At 30.3% G+C, this 17,494-nt stretch overlaps 1 protein-coding gene across 1 annotated transcript in view; it reads right to left on the reverse strand.

The window, feature by feature from the left end:
- LOC121114169 (uncharacterized) overlaps nt 1–17,494 on the reverse strand; it is a 270,674-nt gene that overhangs the window by 154,048 nt on the left and 99,132 nt on the right. The window lies entirely within an intron of this gene.

A 17,494-nucleotide genomic window follows, 5' to 3' on the forward strand; every position in this document is an offset into this window, starting at 1 on the left:
TTCTGATGACATTTTTATTGTACGATTTATCTTTAGTCTCAAAATAGACCTCAGTTTTGGTGATTATCTCTTTATTACTACTGCATTTTTTTTTTTCAAGTGAACATTTCTTTGCTGACTACGAAGAAAAAAGTCACAGGGAGCAAATCTGGAAAATATGGTGGTTGAGGAAGCAATTCGTAGTCTAACCCGTTCAATTATGACATCGTTTTAGTGGTTTGTGAAACATTGCATTGTCTTGATGAAACAAAAAAATTTACCCCTGCAAATGGTTTTTTTATGTGATTTAATACTTTAAACGCTGTAACAATGCTATGTAATAATCGTTGTTGATGTTTTGGCCTTTGTTTCGGTAATGAATGAATATTATACCATGAGTATTTCAAAATACTTGGAATTAACCTAACCACGCGACTGTTGCGTCTTATTACGATTTTGAATCAGTTTTTCGCGTGCAGTCCACTTGGCTGACTATTGATTGCTCCCTGGAATGTAGCTAAGTTGCATCTATATTAACGTATCGTCTTAAAATTTCTTAGTAATTATGGTTCAATTTAGATAAAAATTTCTCCAAATCATGAACATGTTGTTGCTTTTAATCACAAGTGATCCCACACCGTACCCACTTTACACATAGTGTTTGCAGTTTTTAATATTCATCCCACACATTCCTTTGATATTTGTAGAGTACCATCTATACTAATTTTGATACATCCTAATCTATGTATGTAGAAATATAGGCTCACTCCAACTGCAATGTTTTTAGTGGAAAATTACCATGTTTGCATATAGGTGCGTTCATTGGGGTTTTGTTTAGGGTGACAGTTAGCCCTTACGTTTCATTAAATATTGTTTACTACAAAATTTGTATTCTTGCTTTTTAATACACGCCGACATTGTTTGTAGGAGAAATATTTGAGGACATACGTTATTGGTGGAACATTTTTTGATCATATCGTGGAATTCCATGTCCTGGTATCTATGTTAATTAAGTATACTAATGTTTCCAGATTAGAGACCCAAAACTTGTAGTAGCATGAAAAACGTAATTTTTATGAAATCGAGAAAGGACAACTCAAAACAAGTTGATCATGTATTTAAAAACTAAATTTAGCTATATATTTGATGTCATCCTTCACAAGCAATAACACACTTGTCACACCGGCGAACATATAGACCACTTTGACGATGAAGACTGTGCCCATGGTGTACCACATGTTCAGATGAGAGCAACGAACAACTCCACATTTGGATGAGAAATAAAGTAGACGTTTTTCTCCTATACGCTCTAACTGCAAAGTCCAGGGAGTTGAGGTCAGAGCTAGAAGAGGGCTACATGGAGGCAAGTCATAAGTCTTCTTGATGTTCTCGTCTGTCTAGATGGAGATGTCAATAGTATATGCAGCCTTCTTGGTACTGACAACGCTGAGGGGATCGCACACATGTTGCCTTTTGCTATTGCTTTGAGATTTATACACTTAAAGACTTGGATAAGATAAAAAAAAAATGCCATTATTGTTGTGGCTGTCCTTTAATTACATAAAGAAACCTCATAATTAAAATTAAGAGGGAAAATCGTAGTTAAATGATACACCTATTTTTAGTCTCCACTCACTAAATGGGTTTGTATCCATGTTTCACTATAGCATGGGTATACACTACAAAATCGGGTAATTGTATAGAAAGATTATCAGTTCAAAATTCAAATTCTGTTTTCTGATTTGCATATTATTGATATGGTTAATTTGGTATTTTTTAGGGAGGGAAAATTATATTAATTTTTTATAGATGTGGAAAAGCTTTTAAGTAATTTATGAGGTGTTTTTGTAGGTAGGTTTGTTAAAAGGATTTGTTTCTTTATTCTAAGTAGGGTTATTCATACAGAAAAAAAAAATCTGCATTAAAACTCTGTATAAAACTTTTCCCTTGTTTATTTTCTTGTGTATGAAAAATGTTTTCACCTTAGTTTCCTTTTTCTTAAAAATGAACTTTTCTCTTTTATTACATTTATATTTTGGATATATAATAAGTTGGAGATTTTTTTTCCATATTTCTCTCCTGTTCTTTTATGTTAAGTATATTTTGTTCATGATCCGTCATATCGGATCATACGATAAAGTGTTGTAAAGGTGTGAATGTATAATACAAACCCTTTTTAACAGTATTGTAAAGGCTGGTTAAGTAGTAAATTATCGTTCGTTGAGTACAGAGGTCGCAAAGAAAGAAATTTGCCATACTTAACATGTTTACAACCTGAAGAGAAAAAAACGTAGAAATCGTCGAAGAAAATATTCAATGTATGAAAGGCCAATACTTTTTCCGTTCATGTTGCACAACAGTGGTTCACTCAATTCTGCCCTCTGCTGTGAACAAATTGACTTTTTGAAGGTGGCTATCGAACAGAAGTGGCCAACATTGGTCAATATGAGACAACAAGACATCATCAAGACGACACCAGGCCACACATCTTTGATGACACCCCTGAAGCTCCGGGAGCTCGGATTGGAAGTTCCTACGCAACAACTCTACAATTCCTTACATGGCACCAAATGACTTCCACCTGTTCCTTTCTAGGGCCATCGCACTTGAGCTGGGAAATTTCCCTCAATAAAGGCGTGTGAAAATTGGTTGTCCAAGTTTTGCCAATAGGGACAAGGGCTTCTACGAGAAGTGAATTATGGCAACAAGTTATTGAACAGAACGCGGCATACTTAGCTTAAATCAAGTGATTCTAGAAACTTCTTATATAAAAAATACGAAATAGCAATTATAAAAAAAAATTATGAGCTTTTTTCTAGAAATGTTGTCCTTGTTCATTTCTTGTTAAATCAACTTATCTGAATATGTTTTTATAATTTTCATGGTTAAATACAGTAATTTACTTAGAAATATGAATCCATGTTATATACTTATTATATCTAAATGTTACTGATATTGGCCATAGTTTAATTAATTAACTGGCTTCTATCAGGGTCTAGGGATCTTTTGAGATATTTCTATTGATATAATTATCTTATTTAACTCATAAATAAAATGTATTCTAGACATGTTTTCAAACTATTCTACACAAACATCGTCTCTAATGGGTTAATCATGTACAACTAGGTGTTACAATTATTTTGTTACTTGAAATAAGCAATATTTTAACATAATAATAAAATTCACGTATATATTTTATACTCAATATAAGGATTTCTCAGTAATGAATCGTTAAAATCCTACGAGAGTCGATTTGAGTACTAACCAGTCATAACATCATATTCTTATTCATTTTCAAACCCATGTTATTTTTCATTTATTCTTGCGGACAGAACACGTCCTATAAATTGATATATGTTTTGAGCAGGTATGTGCGAGTATGTTTATATAAAACGTATAATAACATTGATGATTACTTCGGGAGTTAAATTCCATAATATTACAGGCATAATTTGTATTTTAGTCGATACCTAATTACTCCAGGTACTACTGTTTGTTTGATATTTATATTCACATTAATCAAATGAATGTAGGATTGTTCATCGAGATAGTTCTAGATTCTGGAAGCAAGAAATACAAGTAATTTTTAAGGGCTTTCAGGTGCATTGGTCTTTTTAGAGTGAATATACTTTCTATTTTTTATTCCAAAATATGAGCAATATACCCAAAAAACAATAATGATCAAAGAACTATCGTAAAAATATTTTCGGGCCAGTTCCAGTAATAAAATTGATAAAAAAAAATCCTTATTCTGGTTTAACAAAAAAAAAAAAAAAAAAAAGATGTCGTCAATGGTAGTTTAAATTGACGAACAGGGATGTCCAGATCATAATTTTTGTTTGAGTTAAAAAAAGGGGGTGAACTCAGATATTTGATGGTATTTTTTTATTTCAGATAATTTTACTTTGTGTTTTTGCTAATTAAGTAAATTTTTTCTTGAGAGGATGATAAGAAATTCGGGGGATTGCCTCATTAGCAGGCAATTCTAAGAATAAGGTATTGGCAGGTTAAAGCAGGGTATGTGTCATGGGACGGAGGGTGTCATCGCTCCATTGATTTTTAGAGTCACTAATACGTATTTGGGTATTGATGGATTCGTGATGAAATTATAAATATGTAATATACAACTTTGGGGGGGCATCAACATTTTGAAATATATTTTTTTTGTGAAAAGGTCAAAACATAACATGATACAAATATCATTTCTAAAAAAGGAGCTCTTGAAGACTTCTATTCAGATATCGATCTAAGACTGATTAACGAGTAATGTCATCCATCTCCTCTCCTATAACAGCCGCAACCGAATAAAACTAAGGATCAATAAAGCCCTACATATCCTACTACGCAGGCTTAAGTATGTCCAAGTTGCCTACATCCCTCAATACATTGATCATATAATAACTTATTTTTTTAGAGAAGTTGGGAAAAAATGAATCTTTGTTTTCGGTACAGATTTAATCAATAATTAACCTGCACATAGTTTTAGGTCCGGCTTAGAGTCGGAGGTTTTAGCTAGTTTTAGTTCTATTATCTACAAGTAATCTATTTATTTTTTTATAGTTTTGTATTTAAAGTAGGATTTTCAGTCGCTTCTTCTTAAGCATTTTGTTCGTTATATTCAAAAGTTTGCCGTTTTAGAAGTGTTGAAATATATTTATTACAAAAAGGAAACCAGTTACTTGGAATTTCGTTTCGAATTGTTTACTCATATGATAACCTTTTCTCATTATAAAGTAAATATCATATGAGTAAACAATTCGAAACGAAATTCCAAGTAACTTGTTTCCTTTTCGTAACCATCAAAATCTTTACCAAGATGACTATGAAATTGAACATAGAATAACGGAAGAAAAATATTTCTTTTAAATAATAGAGTTTTATGGACGATTAAAAAGAGCAGTTTAAATGGGAAAACAGACTTCGAAGAAACCTTGGAAAAATTGAAACTTAATGAGCTGGGATCGATACATTGGATCCAAGTTTTTATATCGATGATTATTTGATTAGAGTCATATTCATATTATGTAATTTAAATGTTAACATACGTAGAGTGTTCGAGTTAATATCGTGAATTTGAACTGAAATCAATTTGGATTACTTTTGCATCCATGTTTTTAAATACTAGATTGCGTAATTAAAAGTGGGGACTATTCCAGTTACTAAACAACATTTTGTTTTTCATTCAAAAATCGAAAATTGTCAACATGGAGGCGATAAGACAAATTGTGTCTGATTTGGTCCATGCACAAGTGAGTGTTAAGTAAATCAAAAGGACCGTACGGTACTTCCAGAGTCTTTCTTACAAGGTTTCAAGTATGATGAATTCAGGTCATAGCATAAAAAGGATTCCTAGCGGTGGTAGGCGACGGAAAATTTGGATCATAGAGGACATGAACACGGAAAGATCTATGTAAGTCGATGAATCATCATACTAAGGCTCTGAATGTTAGTAATTGGACTCTGAAGAGATATGTGAAAGATTTGGGGACGGTTTTTTATGTACGAAGACATGGACAACTGCTTTCAACAGTAACCTAGGCCAACCAGCTCAAGAGAGACCATAAATGGTTATGCCATTTTGGGTTTATTAGAGAAGAGGCCCTGTGCTACTCCTCACCGAAATTTGGATGATCTCAAGGCCTCCAGGGTGCATCAGAGGGTGACCTTGTATCCACCTTTATCAAAAAGTTCTGAGACGCATTTATTTGATTAGGCATTAGGTTGGAGGGATAAGTAACACCCAAAGTGAATTATTTTGAAAAATAAAAAGATATATCGATAAAGAAGTTTGTAATAAAACCACAATGATGTCCTTTTCCATGATTTTTAACTTTCACACTGTAGTTATTCAAATTTATTAGCTAAACTCCCGAGGATGGAAAAAAAAAAGCAGTTAACCCATATTAACGGTCCGAAATAATGAAATATTAGTCAGAATGTTTGAAAAAAATATTCTTGCGACAACATATATTGTTTTAAATGCACAGTAACTGTACTGTTATACCAAATAAATCTAGTCAGTATGTATGACCTCAAATGCTTCTTTTTATTATTTTCAACTCGGCTATAAATACTTTTATAAAGTATGTTCTATATTGTATACAGACAGAGCTCCCATAACTAAAAACGAAGAAGAAGCTATTAAGTAGAATCCCATAAAAAGAATTAAAAATAAATATTTTCTGCTAAATTGAAATAATTAGAAAGTTAAGCTTACAGCTGTGTACCCATCTCTACACATATATATATATATAGGCTTATCCAGATATATACACTTGGTAAATAAGTATCTATGTACATATTTTTATGATCATTACAATAATAAAATTAAGGCAGTAATACAATATATCCATTTTTATAAGTATATTTTTTATGATTAGTGTTATTGAGGGGTTAAGAATTTGATGTACATATATAAATATATAAGAACTACAATGAAATTAAATATATTTTTAATCATAGTCTGTGGTTTTGAAAGGGGGTTTCAGCTTCTCTTTAAGATAGTCTGGTTTTTCTCCTATTTAATATTTATATTCTTTAAAAATGTAGAAACAATTTTATTGGTTGGTATGAAATTATTTACTGTATTTGATGATATACAATAATAGTAAATCGTTTGTTAGTCAATTGGGGATTTTTTACACCCCACAATTAACAAATAATAACATTATTGTTATACATAATTTTTAATATAAATCAATAAATTACGCTAGTTCACCAATTTTTGCTGTTGGATTATGATCCTGATTTATTATATCTACAAAAACATTAGAGCAGCTGAAAAGACTATGACTAGTAAAAATCATAGTAGGGGCAGTTATATATTGGCCTGTATCTAGTCCGTGTTTGGTTCAAATCATATATTTATTACCTTCTTTTAACGTCTCATTCGTTGAATAGACATTGAAAACAAATATTACAGGTAATTTTTTAGTAAAATATTTTTTTTTTTTTAAACAAATTTTGCAAATTTTTCATTTCCTATGTTGTTTGAAAAAATATTTTTTTTAGAAACAAAACTGACATTTCTAAGCATCAAACACTCTGTAAACTGATATATTTAACATATTCTGTAGAGCACTTTGTGTTCTTATTTTCGACTGCACAAAAGGGTGTTGTATAAGGGTTCATTTCGAATATAAGCAATTAAATATCTTCGTATATATACCAAGTACACATATAGTAAATTTTGTGGTACTCTGGAATAGGTCATTTTGACGGAGATAGAAAAAAAATTGACCTCCCTGTTGGCTTATATATAAAATTTGACAACTGCCAAGGCCTGTTTATAGCAAAAAGATCTGCATTTTTGGCGTATAGAGAGCAATATTTTATGTACTGTCAATAAGCCATGATAGTATAATAAATATATGGAAATATATATACATATATAAAGAAATTAAGAATTATTCAATGCATACATTTTTCTCGTATATAATGAAATACCCATTCCCTTTAAGCAAAGTTATTACACATGACCAAAACATCTACTACATGTTGGAAATTGTTATGAATGGTCTATCTAATTAGCCAGAACCTTTGAAATTATTATTTATTTACTTACAAAAATATAGTGTAAGCTTATAAATGAATCAATAATTAATCAGATCCACTACTTCATTTACTGCAATCTATACATACAAATAGCAACAAAAATCTATTTTGATTAAGGCATAATGGAGTAATTATAAAAGAAATAATTACAGGAACATTGTTACACAATAGATGGAAACTTTTGCAAGATGCAACTTTTAATAAGCATGCTTAGAATAATGAAAGGAAAAATAACCTTGCATTTAAAGGCAATAAAAATTGTTTTAAAAAATAGGTAAAAAGTTTTTTAAGAGGGGGTAGTGATGTTACGGATCCAATTAGGTTCAAGAACAGAAAAAATGAGAAAAGTAAAATCTACGAACCTTTTTCAAAAACATAAATGAACCGGGTTGTGACTCGTAATTTGTATCGAGCAACTTAAAAAGATGAAGTGTCATCGTAAAACCAATCCAGAGTTTTCTAAACTTTTTTTTTTGCCACAGACAACTTGTTTATTTTATGTTCTTTCATTTACGTCATATCAAATTATCTAAATTTGATAAATTACTTCGGCCAACAAAGTTGAAGGAGATAATGTTTCCGCTTCTTCTGTTTCTGTGTCTTTAGGTCAACAGGGTTATAGTTAATGATATAAGAAGATTTAAATATAACTTGGCACAAAGGTTATATATAGTATCAGTAAGGGGCCATTGAACTTTGAGACGTCAAGGTAGCACAAAACTTTAAAAATACATATTCGACCGTAAATTTGGAACATATCGAGGTACAGACTTACATAGGGATCTTATGTAAGTTTCAAGAAGAAGCTTCATATAGCTAAAAATTTGTAATTTACCGAGTGGTCATTCTAGTTTTAAATGTTATTTTAGCTGATACAGTTATTCTCAATTTTGTACGGTTTTATTTTAAATTAAACAATTTTAATAAAAAAAATTCAAGTATTTAATTTCATGGCAATGTAAAAAATCAAAAGATAGGAGATTACAAGAAAATAATGATTTAATCATTTAAGAGAAGGGCAAGCTTGAATCCCTTACAACAATGTGTCACCATTTGGCTTCAAGCTAATCAAGCTTAATCTGAAGTCTCCCTTTTCAATTATTTATTATAGATTTTGTTTTTACGTAAGAAAATTTCCATTTCCTCGTATGGGTTGATCCTCCATGTTAGGAAGTTCGTGTTCAAAACATCACCAAGCCTAGTTTTAGAATATATTAGTTATATATATTAGTTTATATTTATAAATTACATATAGGACGTAGACTAAAACGTCATCTTCTTAGACATGTGTCTACGACAAGTTGATAAACTGGGAAATGTAGACCTCCCTACTTTTGACTTTAACAAATCAATTTTACCAAGAAAAGCTGCTATGTTGCTCGTCACAAATAATATCCTCCTTTAAATACTTTCATTAAACGTTACAATAATTGCTTAATAAATATGCTTAAAATAAATATATTTTTAAAGTAATGTATTTAAATATTGGGTGTTATGTAGGTTCATCATCTATCTAAGTGTGAAGACTACAAAATTTTCCGTTAGCAAACAAAAAATACTTATGCTCTATAAAAGCCCCTCTGGGAACCAATAATCTAATGTGTACTTCCCTTACTTCATATAAGAAGAAACCAGCTGAAACCCCTACTACTCAGTAGCAACCTACTCAAACTATAACATGTGCCTTCTAAAAATTAGAAAAAAAATAACAAAATACTTACTTAATCAAGATTTTTTGCTCTAATTGGAGGACCTCCTAACTTGCCTTCCAAAGGAGGAGGCCTTTCTTTGTCTCGTCCCTGGTATTACATAAGTACTATTTAAACATATATGGGGCAAAAAAAATTGAATATGAACCGCTAAAATTTAGGTAATCTTCCATTAAGCATCAGGAACCTTTAAAGCAGTAAACTACATTGAACTCGTAATCGCAATTTAAGTATCTGTTTCATCACCAGTAGAGATATAATACATCTAGTGAAAAAAAAAACATTCTTTTTCAAATTGGGGATTTAGTAATGTGTATCTCGCATTAAATAGAACATGACTGAAATATTCTGGGCTTCACACATAGATGGCGCGATATATATTTTTTAAATTCTCCTCATTTTCATAACGATCAGTACTTTAGATTGTTAGTTATTGATCTATATGTGATAAAAATTATGTTATTTCCCAAAAAAATGGAATAACAATATTTTTATTTTAAACTACTTATGGATGAAGGGGAAATACTGTTTGAGCTATGCAATGGTTGGGAAATTGTTACAGAGACTCACTCCATGAAACGAATAAAAATATAACAACATAATAACTTCAAAAATGTCAATTTGGAATGTGTTTTCTTTAATAAAGCCGGAACTTTTAAACCAATGTCTTAAACGTGATCAATTGGCATTAGAACAATAAGATTTTGTACAAATAAAATTCTTAGACAGTTCTGTAATTGTTAAAAGACACGTCAAAGATGGACACCTACAAATAAAAAATATAAATTTTACAGTTTTTTGTTTTGAACAAGGGTAAAGCACAAACTAAGTGGCTGTAAAAGTTAATAATATTTATGATTCTAATTTTTGAAAAGAGAATCACGAACAATTTTAGTTTCGCCGATTCTTTTATTATCATTTTTATGTTAAAGATTCACCAGGCTTTTGAGTCCCATTGTCTGAGATGTGAATAAAACAATGAAATTTATCATGTGCAATCGTCATGAAAGAACTGTTTTTATTGCCTAGGAGATAAATATAAAAGTAAAAATGATAAAAAATTTCAAACAAAAATAATTGAAAAATAATACATTTCGGTTTACGACACCTTATATATTCGTATTCTCCCTAAAAAGTGTCAATTAATTATGTATTATATACTTTGTCAATTAATCAAAACTAAAGTTACTAAAAATGTTTTACCATCTCTGGAACATTCGTAGAACTATCTGTTAAGTTGATTAATTGAATTATTGTTGAACACATAAGTTTGCTTAAATATATTAATGAAAATTTGTTTTTGTTGTCTTTTTATATGATTTGTTAAAAGAGAAAGAGGAAAATATATTGATAGTATCTTGAAATTGTACAATAACTATATAATTATTAGAATTATCTAACTATTTTTTTTTTTTGAATATTCCAAAAGACACCTAATTCACAGTTTCAAATAATATAACTGTATTTTGCTTTAAGTAACAGTTCCAGCCTAGCATGGAACTTTGCACGGTATAGTTCTTTACAAAGTTCAGCTCTAGGATGGCTCAATTAGTTCTTTTTTGTGTATCAGACTCCCAAAAGCTTTCTCTTGAGGTGCTCAAAAATACCCAAGTCCAGAGAGGAACAGTAGGGCCTACAGAGAGGTCAAGAGTTTTGATTGCTGATAATAAATTTGCACCGTGTCATATGTTTTACTCGATCCAAAAGCACCAAACCCAGACAAAGAGTTATATAATAGGTATTTATGGTCATGTCTTACTTCACAGAGTGACGTATGGTAGTGTGGCTGCTGTCAAATTCACGAGCAATACCATTGATGGCCACCCAGCCTTCAATGATGCCTTTATCTGCCTAAACCAATTATTTTGGCCTCTTTGAGGATTTTGGTGTGTCTGATCCGGTTTCACAGTAGAGTAGTTACAGAACAGCACTTTAGATATATCTGATTGTGATTTGCTATGTGAGGATAGCTTCTGAATTGCAACTGATCTACGTTGTACAATGTTCTTGGTTATGTCGCTCTTATTTCTCTGTTCCCTTTGCTAATTATTTGTATAATCAGCTTAAGGCAACTGTTTACAATAAGTGATTAAGGTTAAACATTGAAATATAGCAAATTTGACAAAGATGTTCCATTTAAAAAAGTATTGTAATTCAGACGGAGGGGCCTGTATTAGCCCATGTAACATTGATGGTGTATAGAGGACTCGAATAAACTTTATTTTATTTGTCTCGTTGATAAACTTGAATGCAAGTCATTCTTATCTAAAAAAACAACTATGCATCATAATAAAAATCAAACATACTTGTCGTAAATTCTGAAACAAAATAAAAACAATTTAGATCTCATTAGTAAATGGTATATAACAAACAAATAAAATAATATAGAAACTCACAATGCAATGTACTACCTCATAACATTCACCATGTTATAAATGACCCTTCAACCTCCCTATATCATTTCTCCATTTTCCTCTCAGGAGACTCATTACCCTGAAACTACATATTATATGTTCATGTAGAAAAATATTAGTGTTACACGAATGGGATATTCCGTAATTGATATATCCGTAATTATAGTTCTCTTAATCATTCTTTTATTAATTATTAATGATTGAGAGTGTATCATCATGTATGTATGTAGGTATTTTTTGGATGAGATTATACATTTCCTCTATCAGATGGTTCATTTTCTATGTCCCTTTTGTATTTTTTCTATATGACAAAGATTATAATTGTACATACTAAACCGAAAGTGACGTCATTTGTAGTTGTTCATAAACATATTTATTAAGCAAAATGGACTAATGTATAACAAAAAACTAAGAAAACTTCATCAAATGGCTTTAAAAAAGATCTTAACTCTTTTACAGGAACAAATGATTTACATTAAATTGCTTGTTGTTGAAAAAATACAGAGAAAGGGATTTAGAAAGAGACACAGGAAGAAGAGAAGAGGAAATATATAGAGCAAAGGATAGAAAGAAAGAGAGAAAGGTTTTATTTTGGTCAAAAACAGCCTTTTTATATCTTTGGAGGCCCAAAAAAATTATTATTATTTTTTTTTTTACGTTTACTTGCTAAATTTCAGACTGATCTGTATGACCGTTTTCTATTCAATGTACAATAATACCAAAAACAAAGGTACAATTTTTAATAAGATTCCTCCTCAGCTTATCAAAACTTTATCAACAGGGAAGGAGTGCCAATGTTATTTCTATCATCCAAATTGTCACTCATATTTTATTGACATTTAGTATAAGATGGTTTTTAAACTCACAAGGATTACATTAATTTTTTCATCTCTACCAATTGTACGGCGTTATCTCACTAACATAGAAACTTACACTATATTTTTATGTCAACGTTGATTTTTTTAATGTTCTTAATTCCAATTAATGTTTTGAGTGTGGCCAATGAACAACTGATTTTGGAACTTTTTTTTCTTTTTTGAATGTAAAAAATTTATAAACACTATAAAGGAATTTTTTTGAATATTTTCCCTAAAATAATATTAACACTTGGATTTTCTCTCAGCTGTTAATTTGTATTTAGTAAATAAGTGCTCAAGATGTTAATGTATTCAATTCAAATAATTTAACTTGTATAACTACAAGTATACTATGAATTAAATAAAGAATAGCTTTAAAATTATGATGATTGACGAAATTAGCTTTCTACAAATTAATTTCGAGCATTTTTATATTCCTTTTTTGATGATAAAAGTTTGAGTGTTGCCACAGTTTTACATCACTTACATACAAATTTATTATGTTTCACCTATACATTTCTTGCCTTATTTTCCATTATCAGTGTTCGGAATATTAGTTTACCTAACTCAATTTAACTCATGTTTATCAGTGTATAATTATTGAATAGTCCTTTCATTGAATTGGTCAACTACTTTTTCTTGTTATCCTTCTGGAAAAACTAACGTTACAGGATACAATAAAGGTGCTCACGACGTAATGCATTCGAAATTGCCTTGTGATATACTCATATATTACAACAATAGTTATATTCAAAATATGATTACACATAAAAATACCCAAAAACAAACGAAATATCATTTTCCTTGCAATCCCTTAATACATATAAATATATTTTGTATGTTTCTTGAATGTGGACTATGCTTTGAGAATTATTATGAATATTACACTACTCCTATGAATAACGGAGAGGAAATCCCGAGTGCTGTCATAAATAGGGTTATAAAAATAATGGATAGAAGCCTAAAAAGAAAAAAAATCGGAATGTAATAAATGTCCTCTACAATGTGTAAAGGAATTTTATGAGAGTCTCTCCCAAGAGTTTGTACATACCATACACATATATATTTAATAAATATTTATTCGTTCCAAAGGAAGTATAAATCGATTAGGGAATCAAAATGAGAGGGGGCGGAGAATTAAGTAAATTTGCCCTTAATGCAAAAAAAAAAAAGTATTATTAGCATCGTAAATTAGTATCAAGATGTCGTTTCAACAGATGGAAAACTTGGACACTCATTAATATGGACTTATATACGTTTACATATATTTTGAAGAAGGAAGTTGCTTTGATTTATTGTTTGAGAAAGAGGGAGAAAGTTTATGTATGTTAAAGAAAGAAGTTTTCTTCGAAGAGCAAGATGAGCAAATTAGTGAGCAGAAAAAAGGATGAACAGCAGTAAGTTGCACAATTTTAGCATTATTTGAATGGTTGTAATAATTATACAATTTCAGGCTTATTTACCCTGCCAAACAATAATCGACATTCAACTAATTATTATACTCGAACAATATAATCAAACTTCAACTCCATGTCCATATTTTATAAACAGCTGGTTTTACCAATTTTAAATTTTACTCTCCCTTTTTTTTTTGTATGAACCAAGTCATCCAATTATGTGATAGTGGAATAGAAATATGTCCTTATTTTTATTTGTCTCCCTTATGTCTATATATTAAGGTATTGGGATTAAAAAATAAATCAGTAATACTATACCGTGTTACAAGATAATGACGTCATTAGGCAATGAAACTAGGAATATTTTAACAATTTTTTTGTTTAGGATAAAAAAATGGATTAATTCTATATTTATCTTCTCAAAAGATTTTTTAATATATATTATTTGATCAATATTTAGTATTATTTCATTTACAGTTTGCTATAACATAACTTTCTTTTTATCATGCATGACAATCACGCTGTAAAAGAAGTAGCGGAGTAAGTATGATTTCATTCTACAGGCAATATTCTAAACTTGTCTTGGAAATACAGTCTGTCTCTAGTAATGTGTGTTTGCCGTCAAGGATACATATTGACAAAAAATTGATGGAAATAATAATTGATAAAATGAAAATAATTGCAATATAGATCTTAAATTGGTGCAATTTATGAAAATCAGTTGACTAATTCAATTTTTAATAAACAAAAACCGATATTTATTAATAATTTTCATATTTTAAAACTTTTGAAATTCTTTCAACACAAATAACTTCATGAATAATGTTGCTAAAGTTGGTGTTATATGACTTAATGTTATGTAAAGACTGTAAATTATTGTAGTTTTTTTTTTCAAATCGGGTAACTGGAACTGGATTTATTTTGGAAGACAAACAATTTTAAGACCTGTGTAAAATTGTAAATTACTAAAATTCTATACAATCTAATCATGCATAACTAAAAAAAAATAATTTGTTAATTAAGTTTTTCATCTTTTTTGTATAAATATTACTCCATAATCTCTTAATGACAAGTTGCTTAAGATGCTACAAAAATTTTTTTTAATAAATTATAGGTTATTAAAAAAGAAAGTTTGGTTACTCAGTATATGGGCAATAGGAGACGTATCCTATCATAAACGAAAATGAACTAATCAAAGAATAATGTTTTTGTAACCCTCAAGATACCCTTTTACTCTGTTTCAACTCCTCCTGAGGATTTTTGTGATCTTCTTGCTCCTTTAAATGGGGATATGCTCGATTATAAACTTAATTCAATTTTTTTTATAGTGTGCTTCCTTATTTATTTTGCATTTTTTTTATGGAATGTGGTTAAGAGGAGTTACAGTACAATTACATATAGCGTTAAGAATTTCATGCATAAAGGGTTATATTGACATAAGTGGTATGCATTACTAAATAATTAATTATGTTTATTATGAAGACATGCTTCATATTGAAAATGTTTTGTTGATTAGTCACACAGTGATCATTTCAATGTAGTGGACTCCGAAATATCCAATACCCACTCTCTCCCCATCCTAAATAATGTTTAAATCGGTAATCACATTCCTCCCCCCGTATGAACCCCTAGTAATCTTAGCAAGATGACAGTCGAAAAAAGGGGGTGGTTATAAAATGCATGACTAGGGAGACAAACTTTTTGTTGCACTCTTTTTCGGAAGTACAAAAGTCATAACGGATGAATTTATACATTCATCTAAGTGTAGATACTTTGTAAATAAATTAAACTATTCCCTGGCAAAGAAAAATTCATCATCATTTTTTTTTTACAATCCTTGATTTGTAATTGATTGCATCGTATAAAATATTGGAGTGAATATCGAAATTTATAGGAATTTTCTCCATTACCGATAATATGCAGATATAGGATATCTTGTCCGATATATAGGTTTTCAGTTTTTTATCCGATATATCTGCCCACGTCTAGTTTATAATTAACTTAATTACTTTAGAATTAATCCAATGGACAGAATAAAGTTATATCTATATATAGTTGAATACAAGAATGTTTTTTATCCTGTAAGGAGCGCCAAGGGTGTTACTCATTAATTTCAATGGCGTGTTTAAATAACTCAATATTCAAACTAGTTTCAAGATAAAATATCTCCACGGATATTTATTTTTTGTGATAGACGCTCATAATGATCTAAGTAAGGGATATGTTATTTTTTTATAAAATAAACTGCATTGCTTCATAAAATAAAACTAGTAAATACAAAGTTATTTCAAATTAAGCCAAATATTTAAAAAAAACATATTTTTTAAGACCAAACTATTTCAAAAAAGGCCTACTTGTCATCCCTATATCAGTAGCGTTCGCAAAATACTATATATTTTTGGGGGAGGGGCGGGGATGATTTTTTATAAATTAATATTTTTGACCGTTCTACGCGTTTTGATAATGTAACAATTTAGTTAAACAATACTACTTGAAGTCCGAATAAGTAGTGTGCTTAATTAACAAATATTAGTAACTTCATTTATGGGATTTCATTAAAAAAATATGAAACGTCTCAACATGTAAGGATATTTTTTTTATTATTAAAAAATTATATTAGAATAGTATGTGTACAAAGTTAAAGACTTAAAGATCAATTTTCTGCCTTAAAAAATTTCCTCTGTATAGATGAATAATCTATAATAGATCTATAATCAAATTTATAAAATTGGGCCAAAAACTTTTTAATTTTTTTAAGCATATTACATTTTCATGTTACTTACAGGAATAGTAAAAATAATGTGTACAAATTTTGAGACATACCAGACTCAAAAATGAAATTGACCCCCTCTCTTGAATTTACAAAGAGCAATATAAATAGCTTACTTTTTAATATTTTTAATTCAAATAAATACCAAAGTCATTGTAGGGCATGTGCCTTGAGGCTTACTTGATATAATCTCACCCACCTTCGAGCATGTACTCTATACAGCCTCGGAAACGGTAGCATGCCTTGATGAGGAGATCCCTGGGCAGGGATGCGAAGTGGTCCTTGAATTCGGCCACCATACTTGCCGTAGTTGTGTGGGGACGTCTGATAGTGTGTGTTTCAAGGTAATCCCCAGTCAAAATAATTAATCAGATAAGATTAAGGCTGCTGGGGGGTAGGTACTGATACTTGGTCTTGATGTCGTAGCAGTTATCATCAAGCCAAGTACGAGAATTGTTGGACACATGAAAGGATGTGAAGTTCTGATGTCACATCCAAGGGTGGCTGTCTTGTCATTGACTTCAATTTCCATTCTAATTGAGATGAAAAACCTTGTCCAGGACTGGTCAATGATAATCTGCATTTTTTTATTTCTTCTGCATCTTTGGCCTTCCTGGAGTATCCTGTGACCTCTGTTATTTCAAAATAATCCTTTGGAGGTTTTAGAATCCTCTAGTTTCCTCCTGGTTCACTAGATGTAAAGGATTGTCAGCTCAGTGTTGTTTTAGATGGCACAGTTACTAATTTTTTTCTGATCATTACTTGGAAAAGCTTCTCCGTTTCTCCTCTGTGAACTGAATCTGCGATAGCTCCG

Source organism: Lepeophtheirus salmonis, chromosome 3, assembly GCF_016086655.4.
Source record: "Lepeophtheirus salmonis chromosome 3, UVic_Lsal_1.4, whole genome shotgun sequence".
Classification (NCBI taxonomy): domain Eukaryota; kingdom Metazoa; phylum Arthropoda; class Copepoda; order Siphonostomatoida; family Caligidae; genus Lepeophtheirus; species Lepeophtheirus salmonis.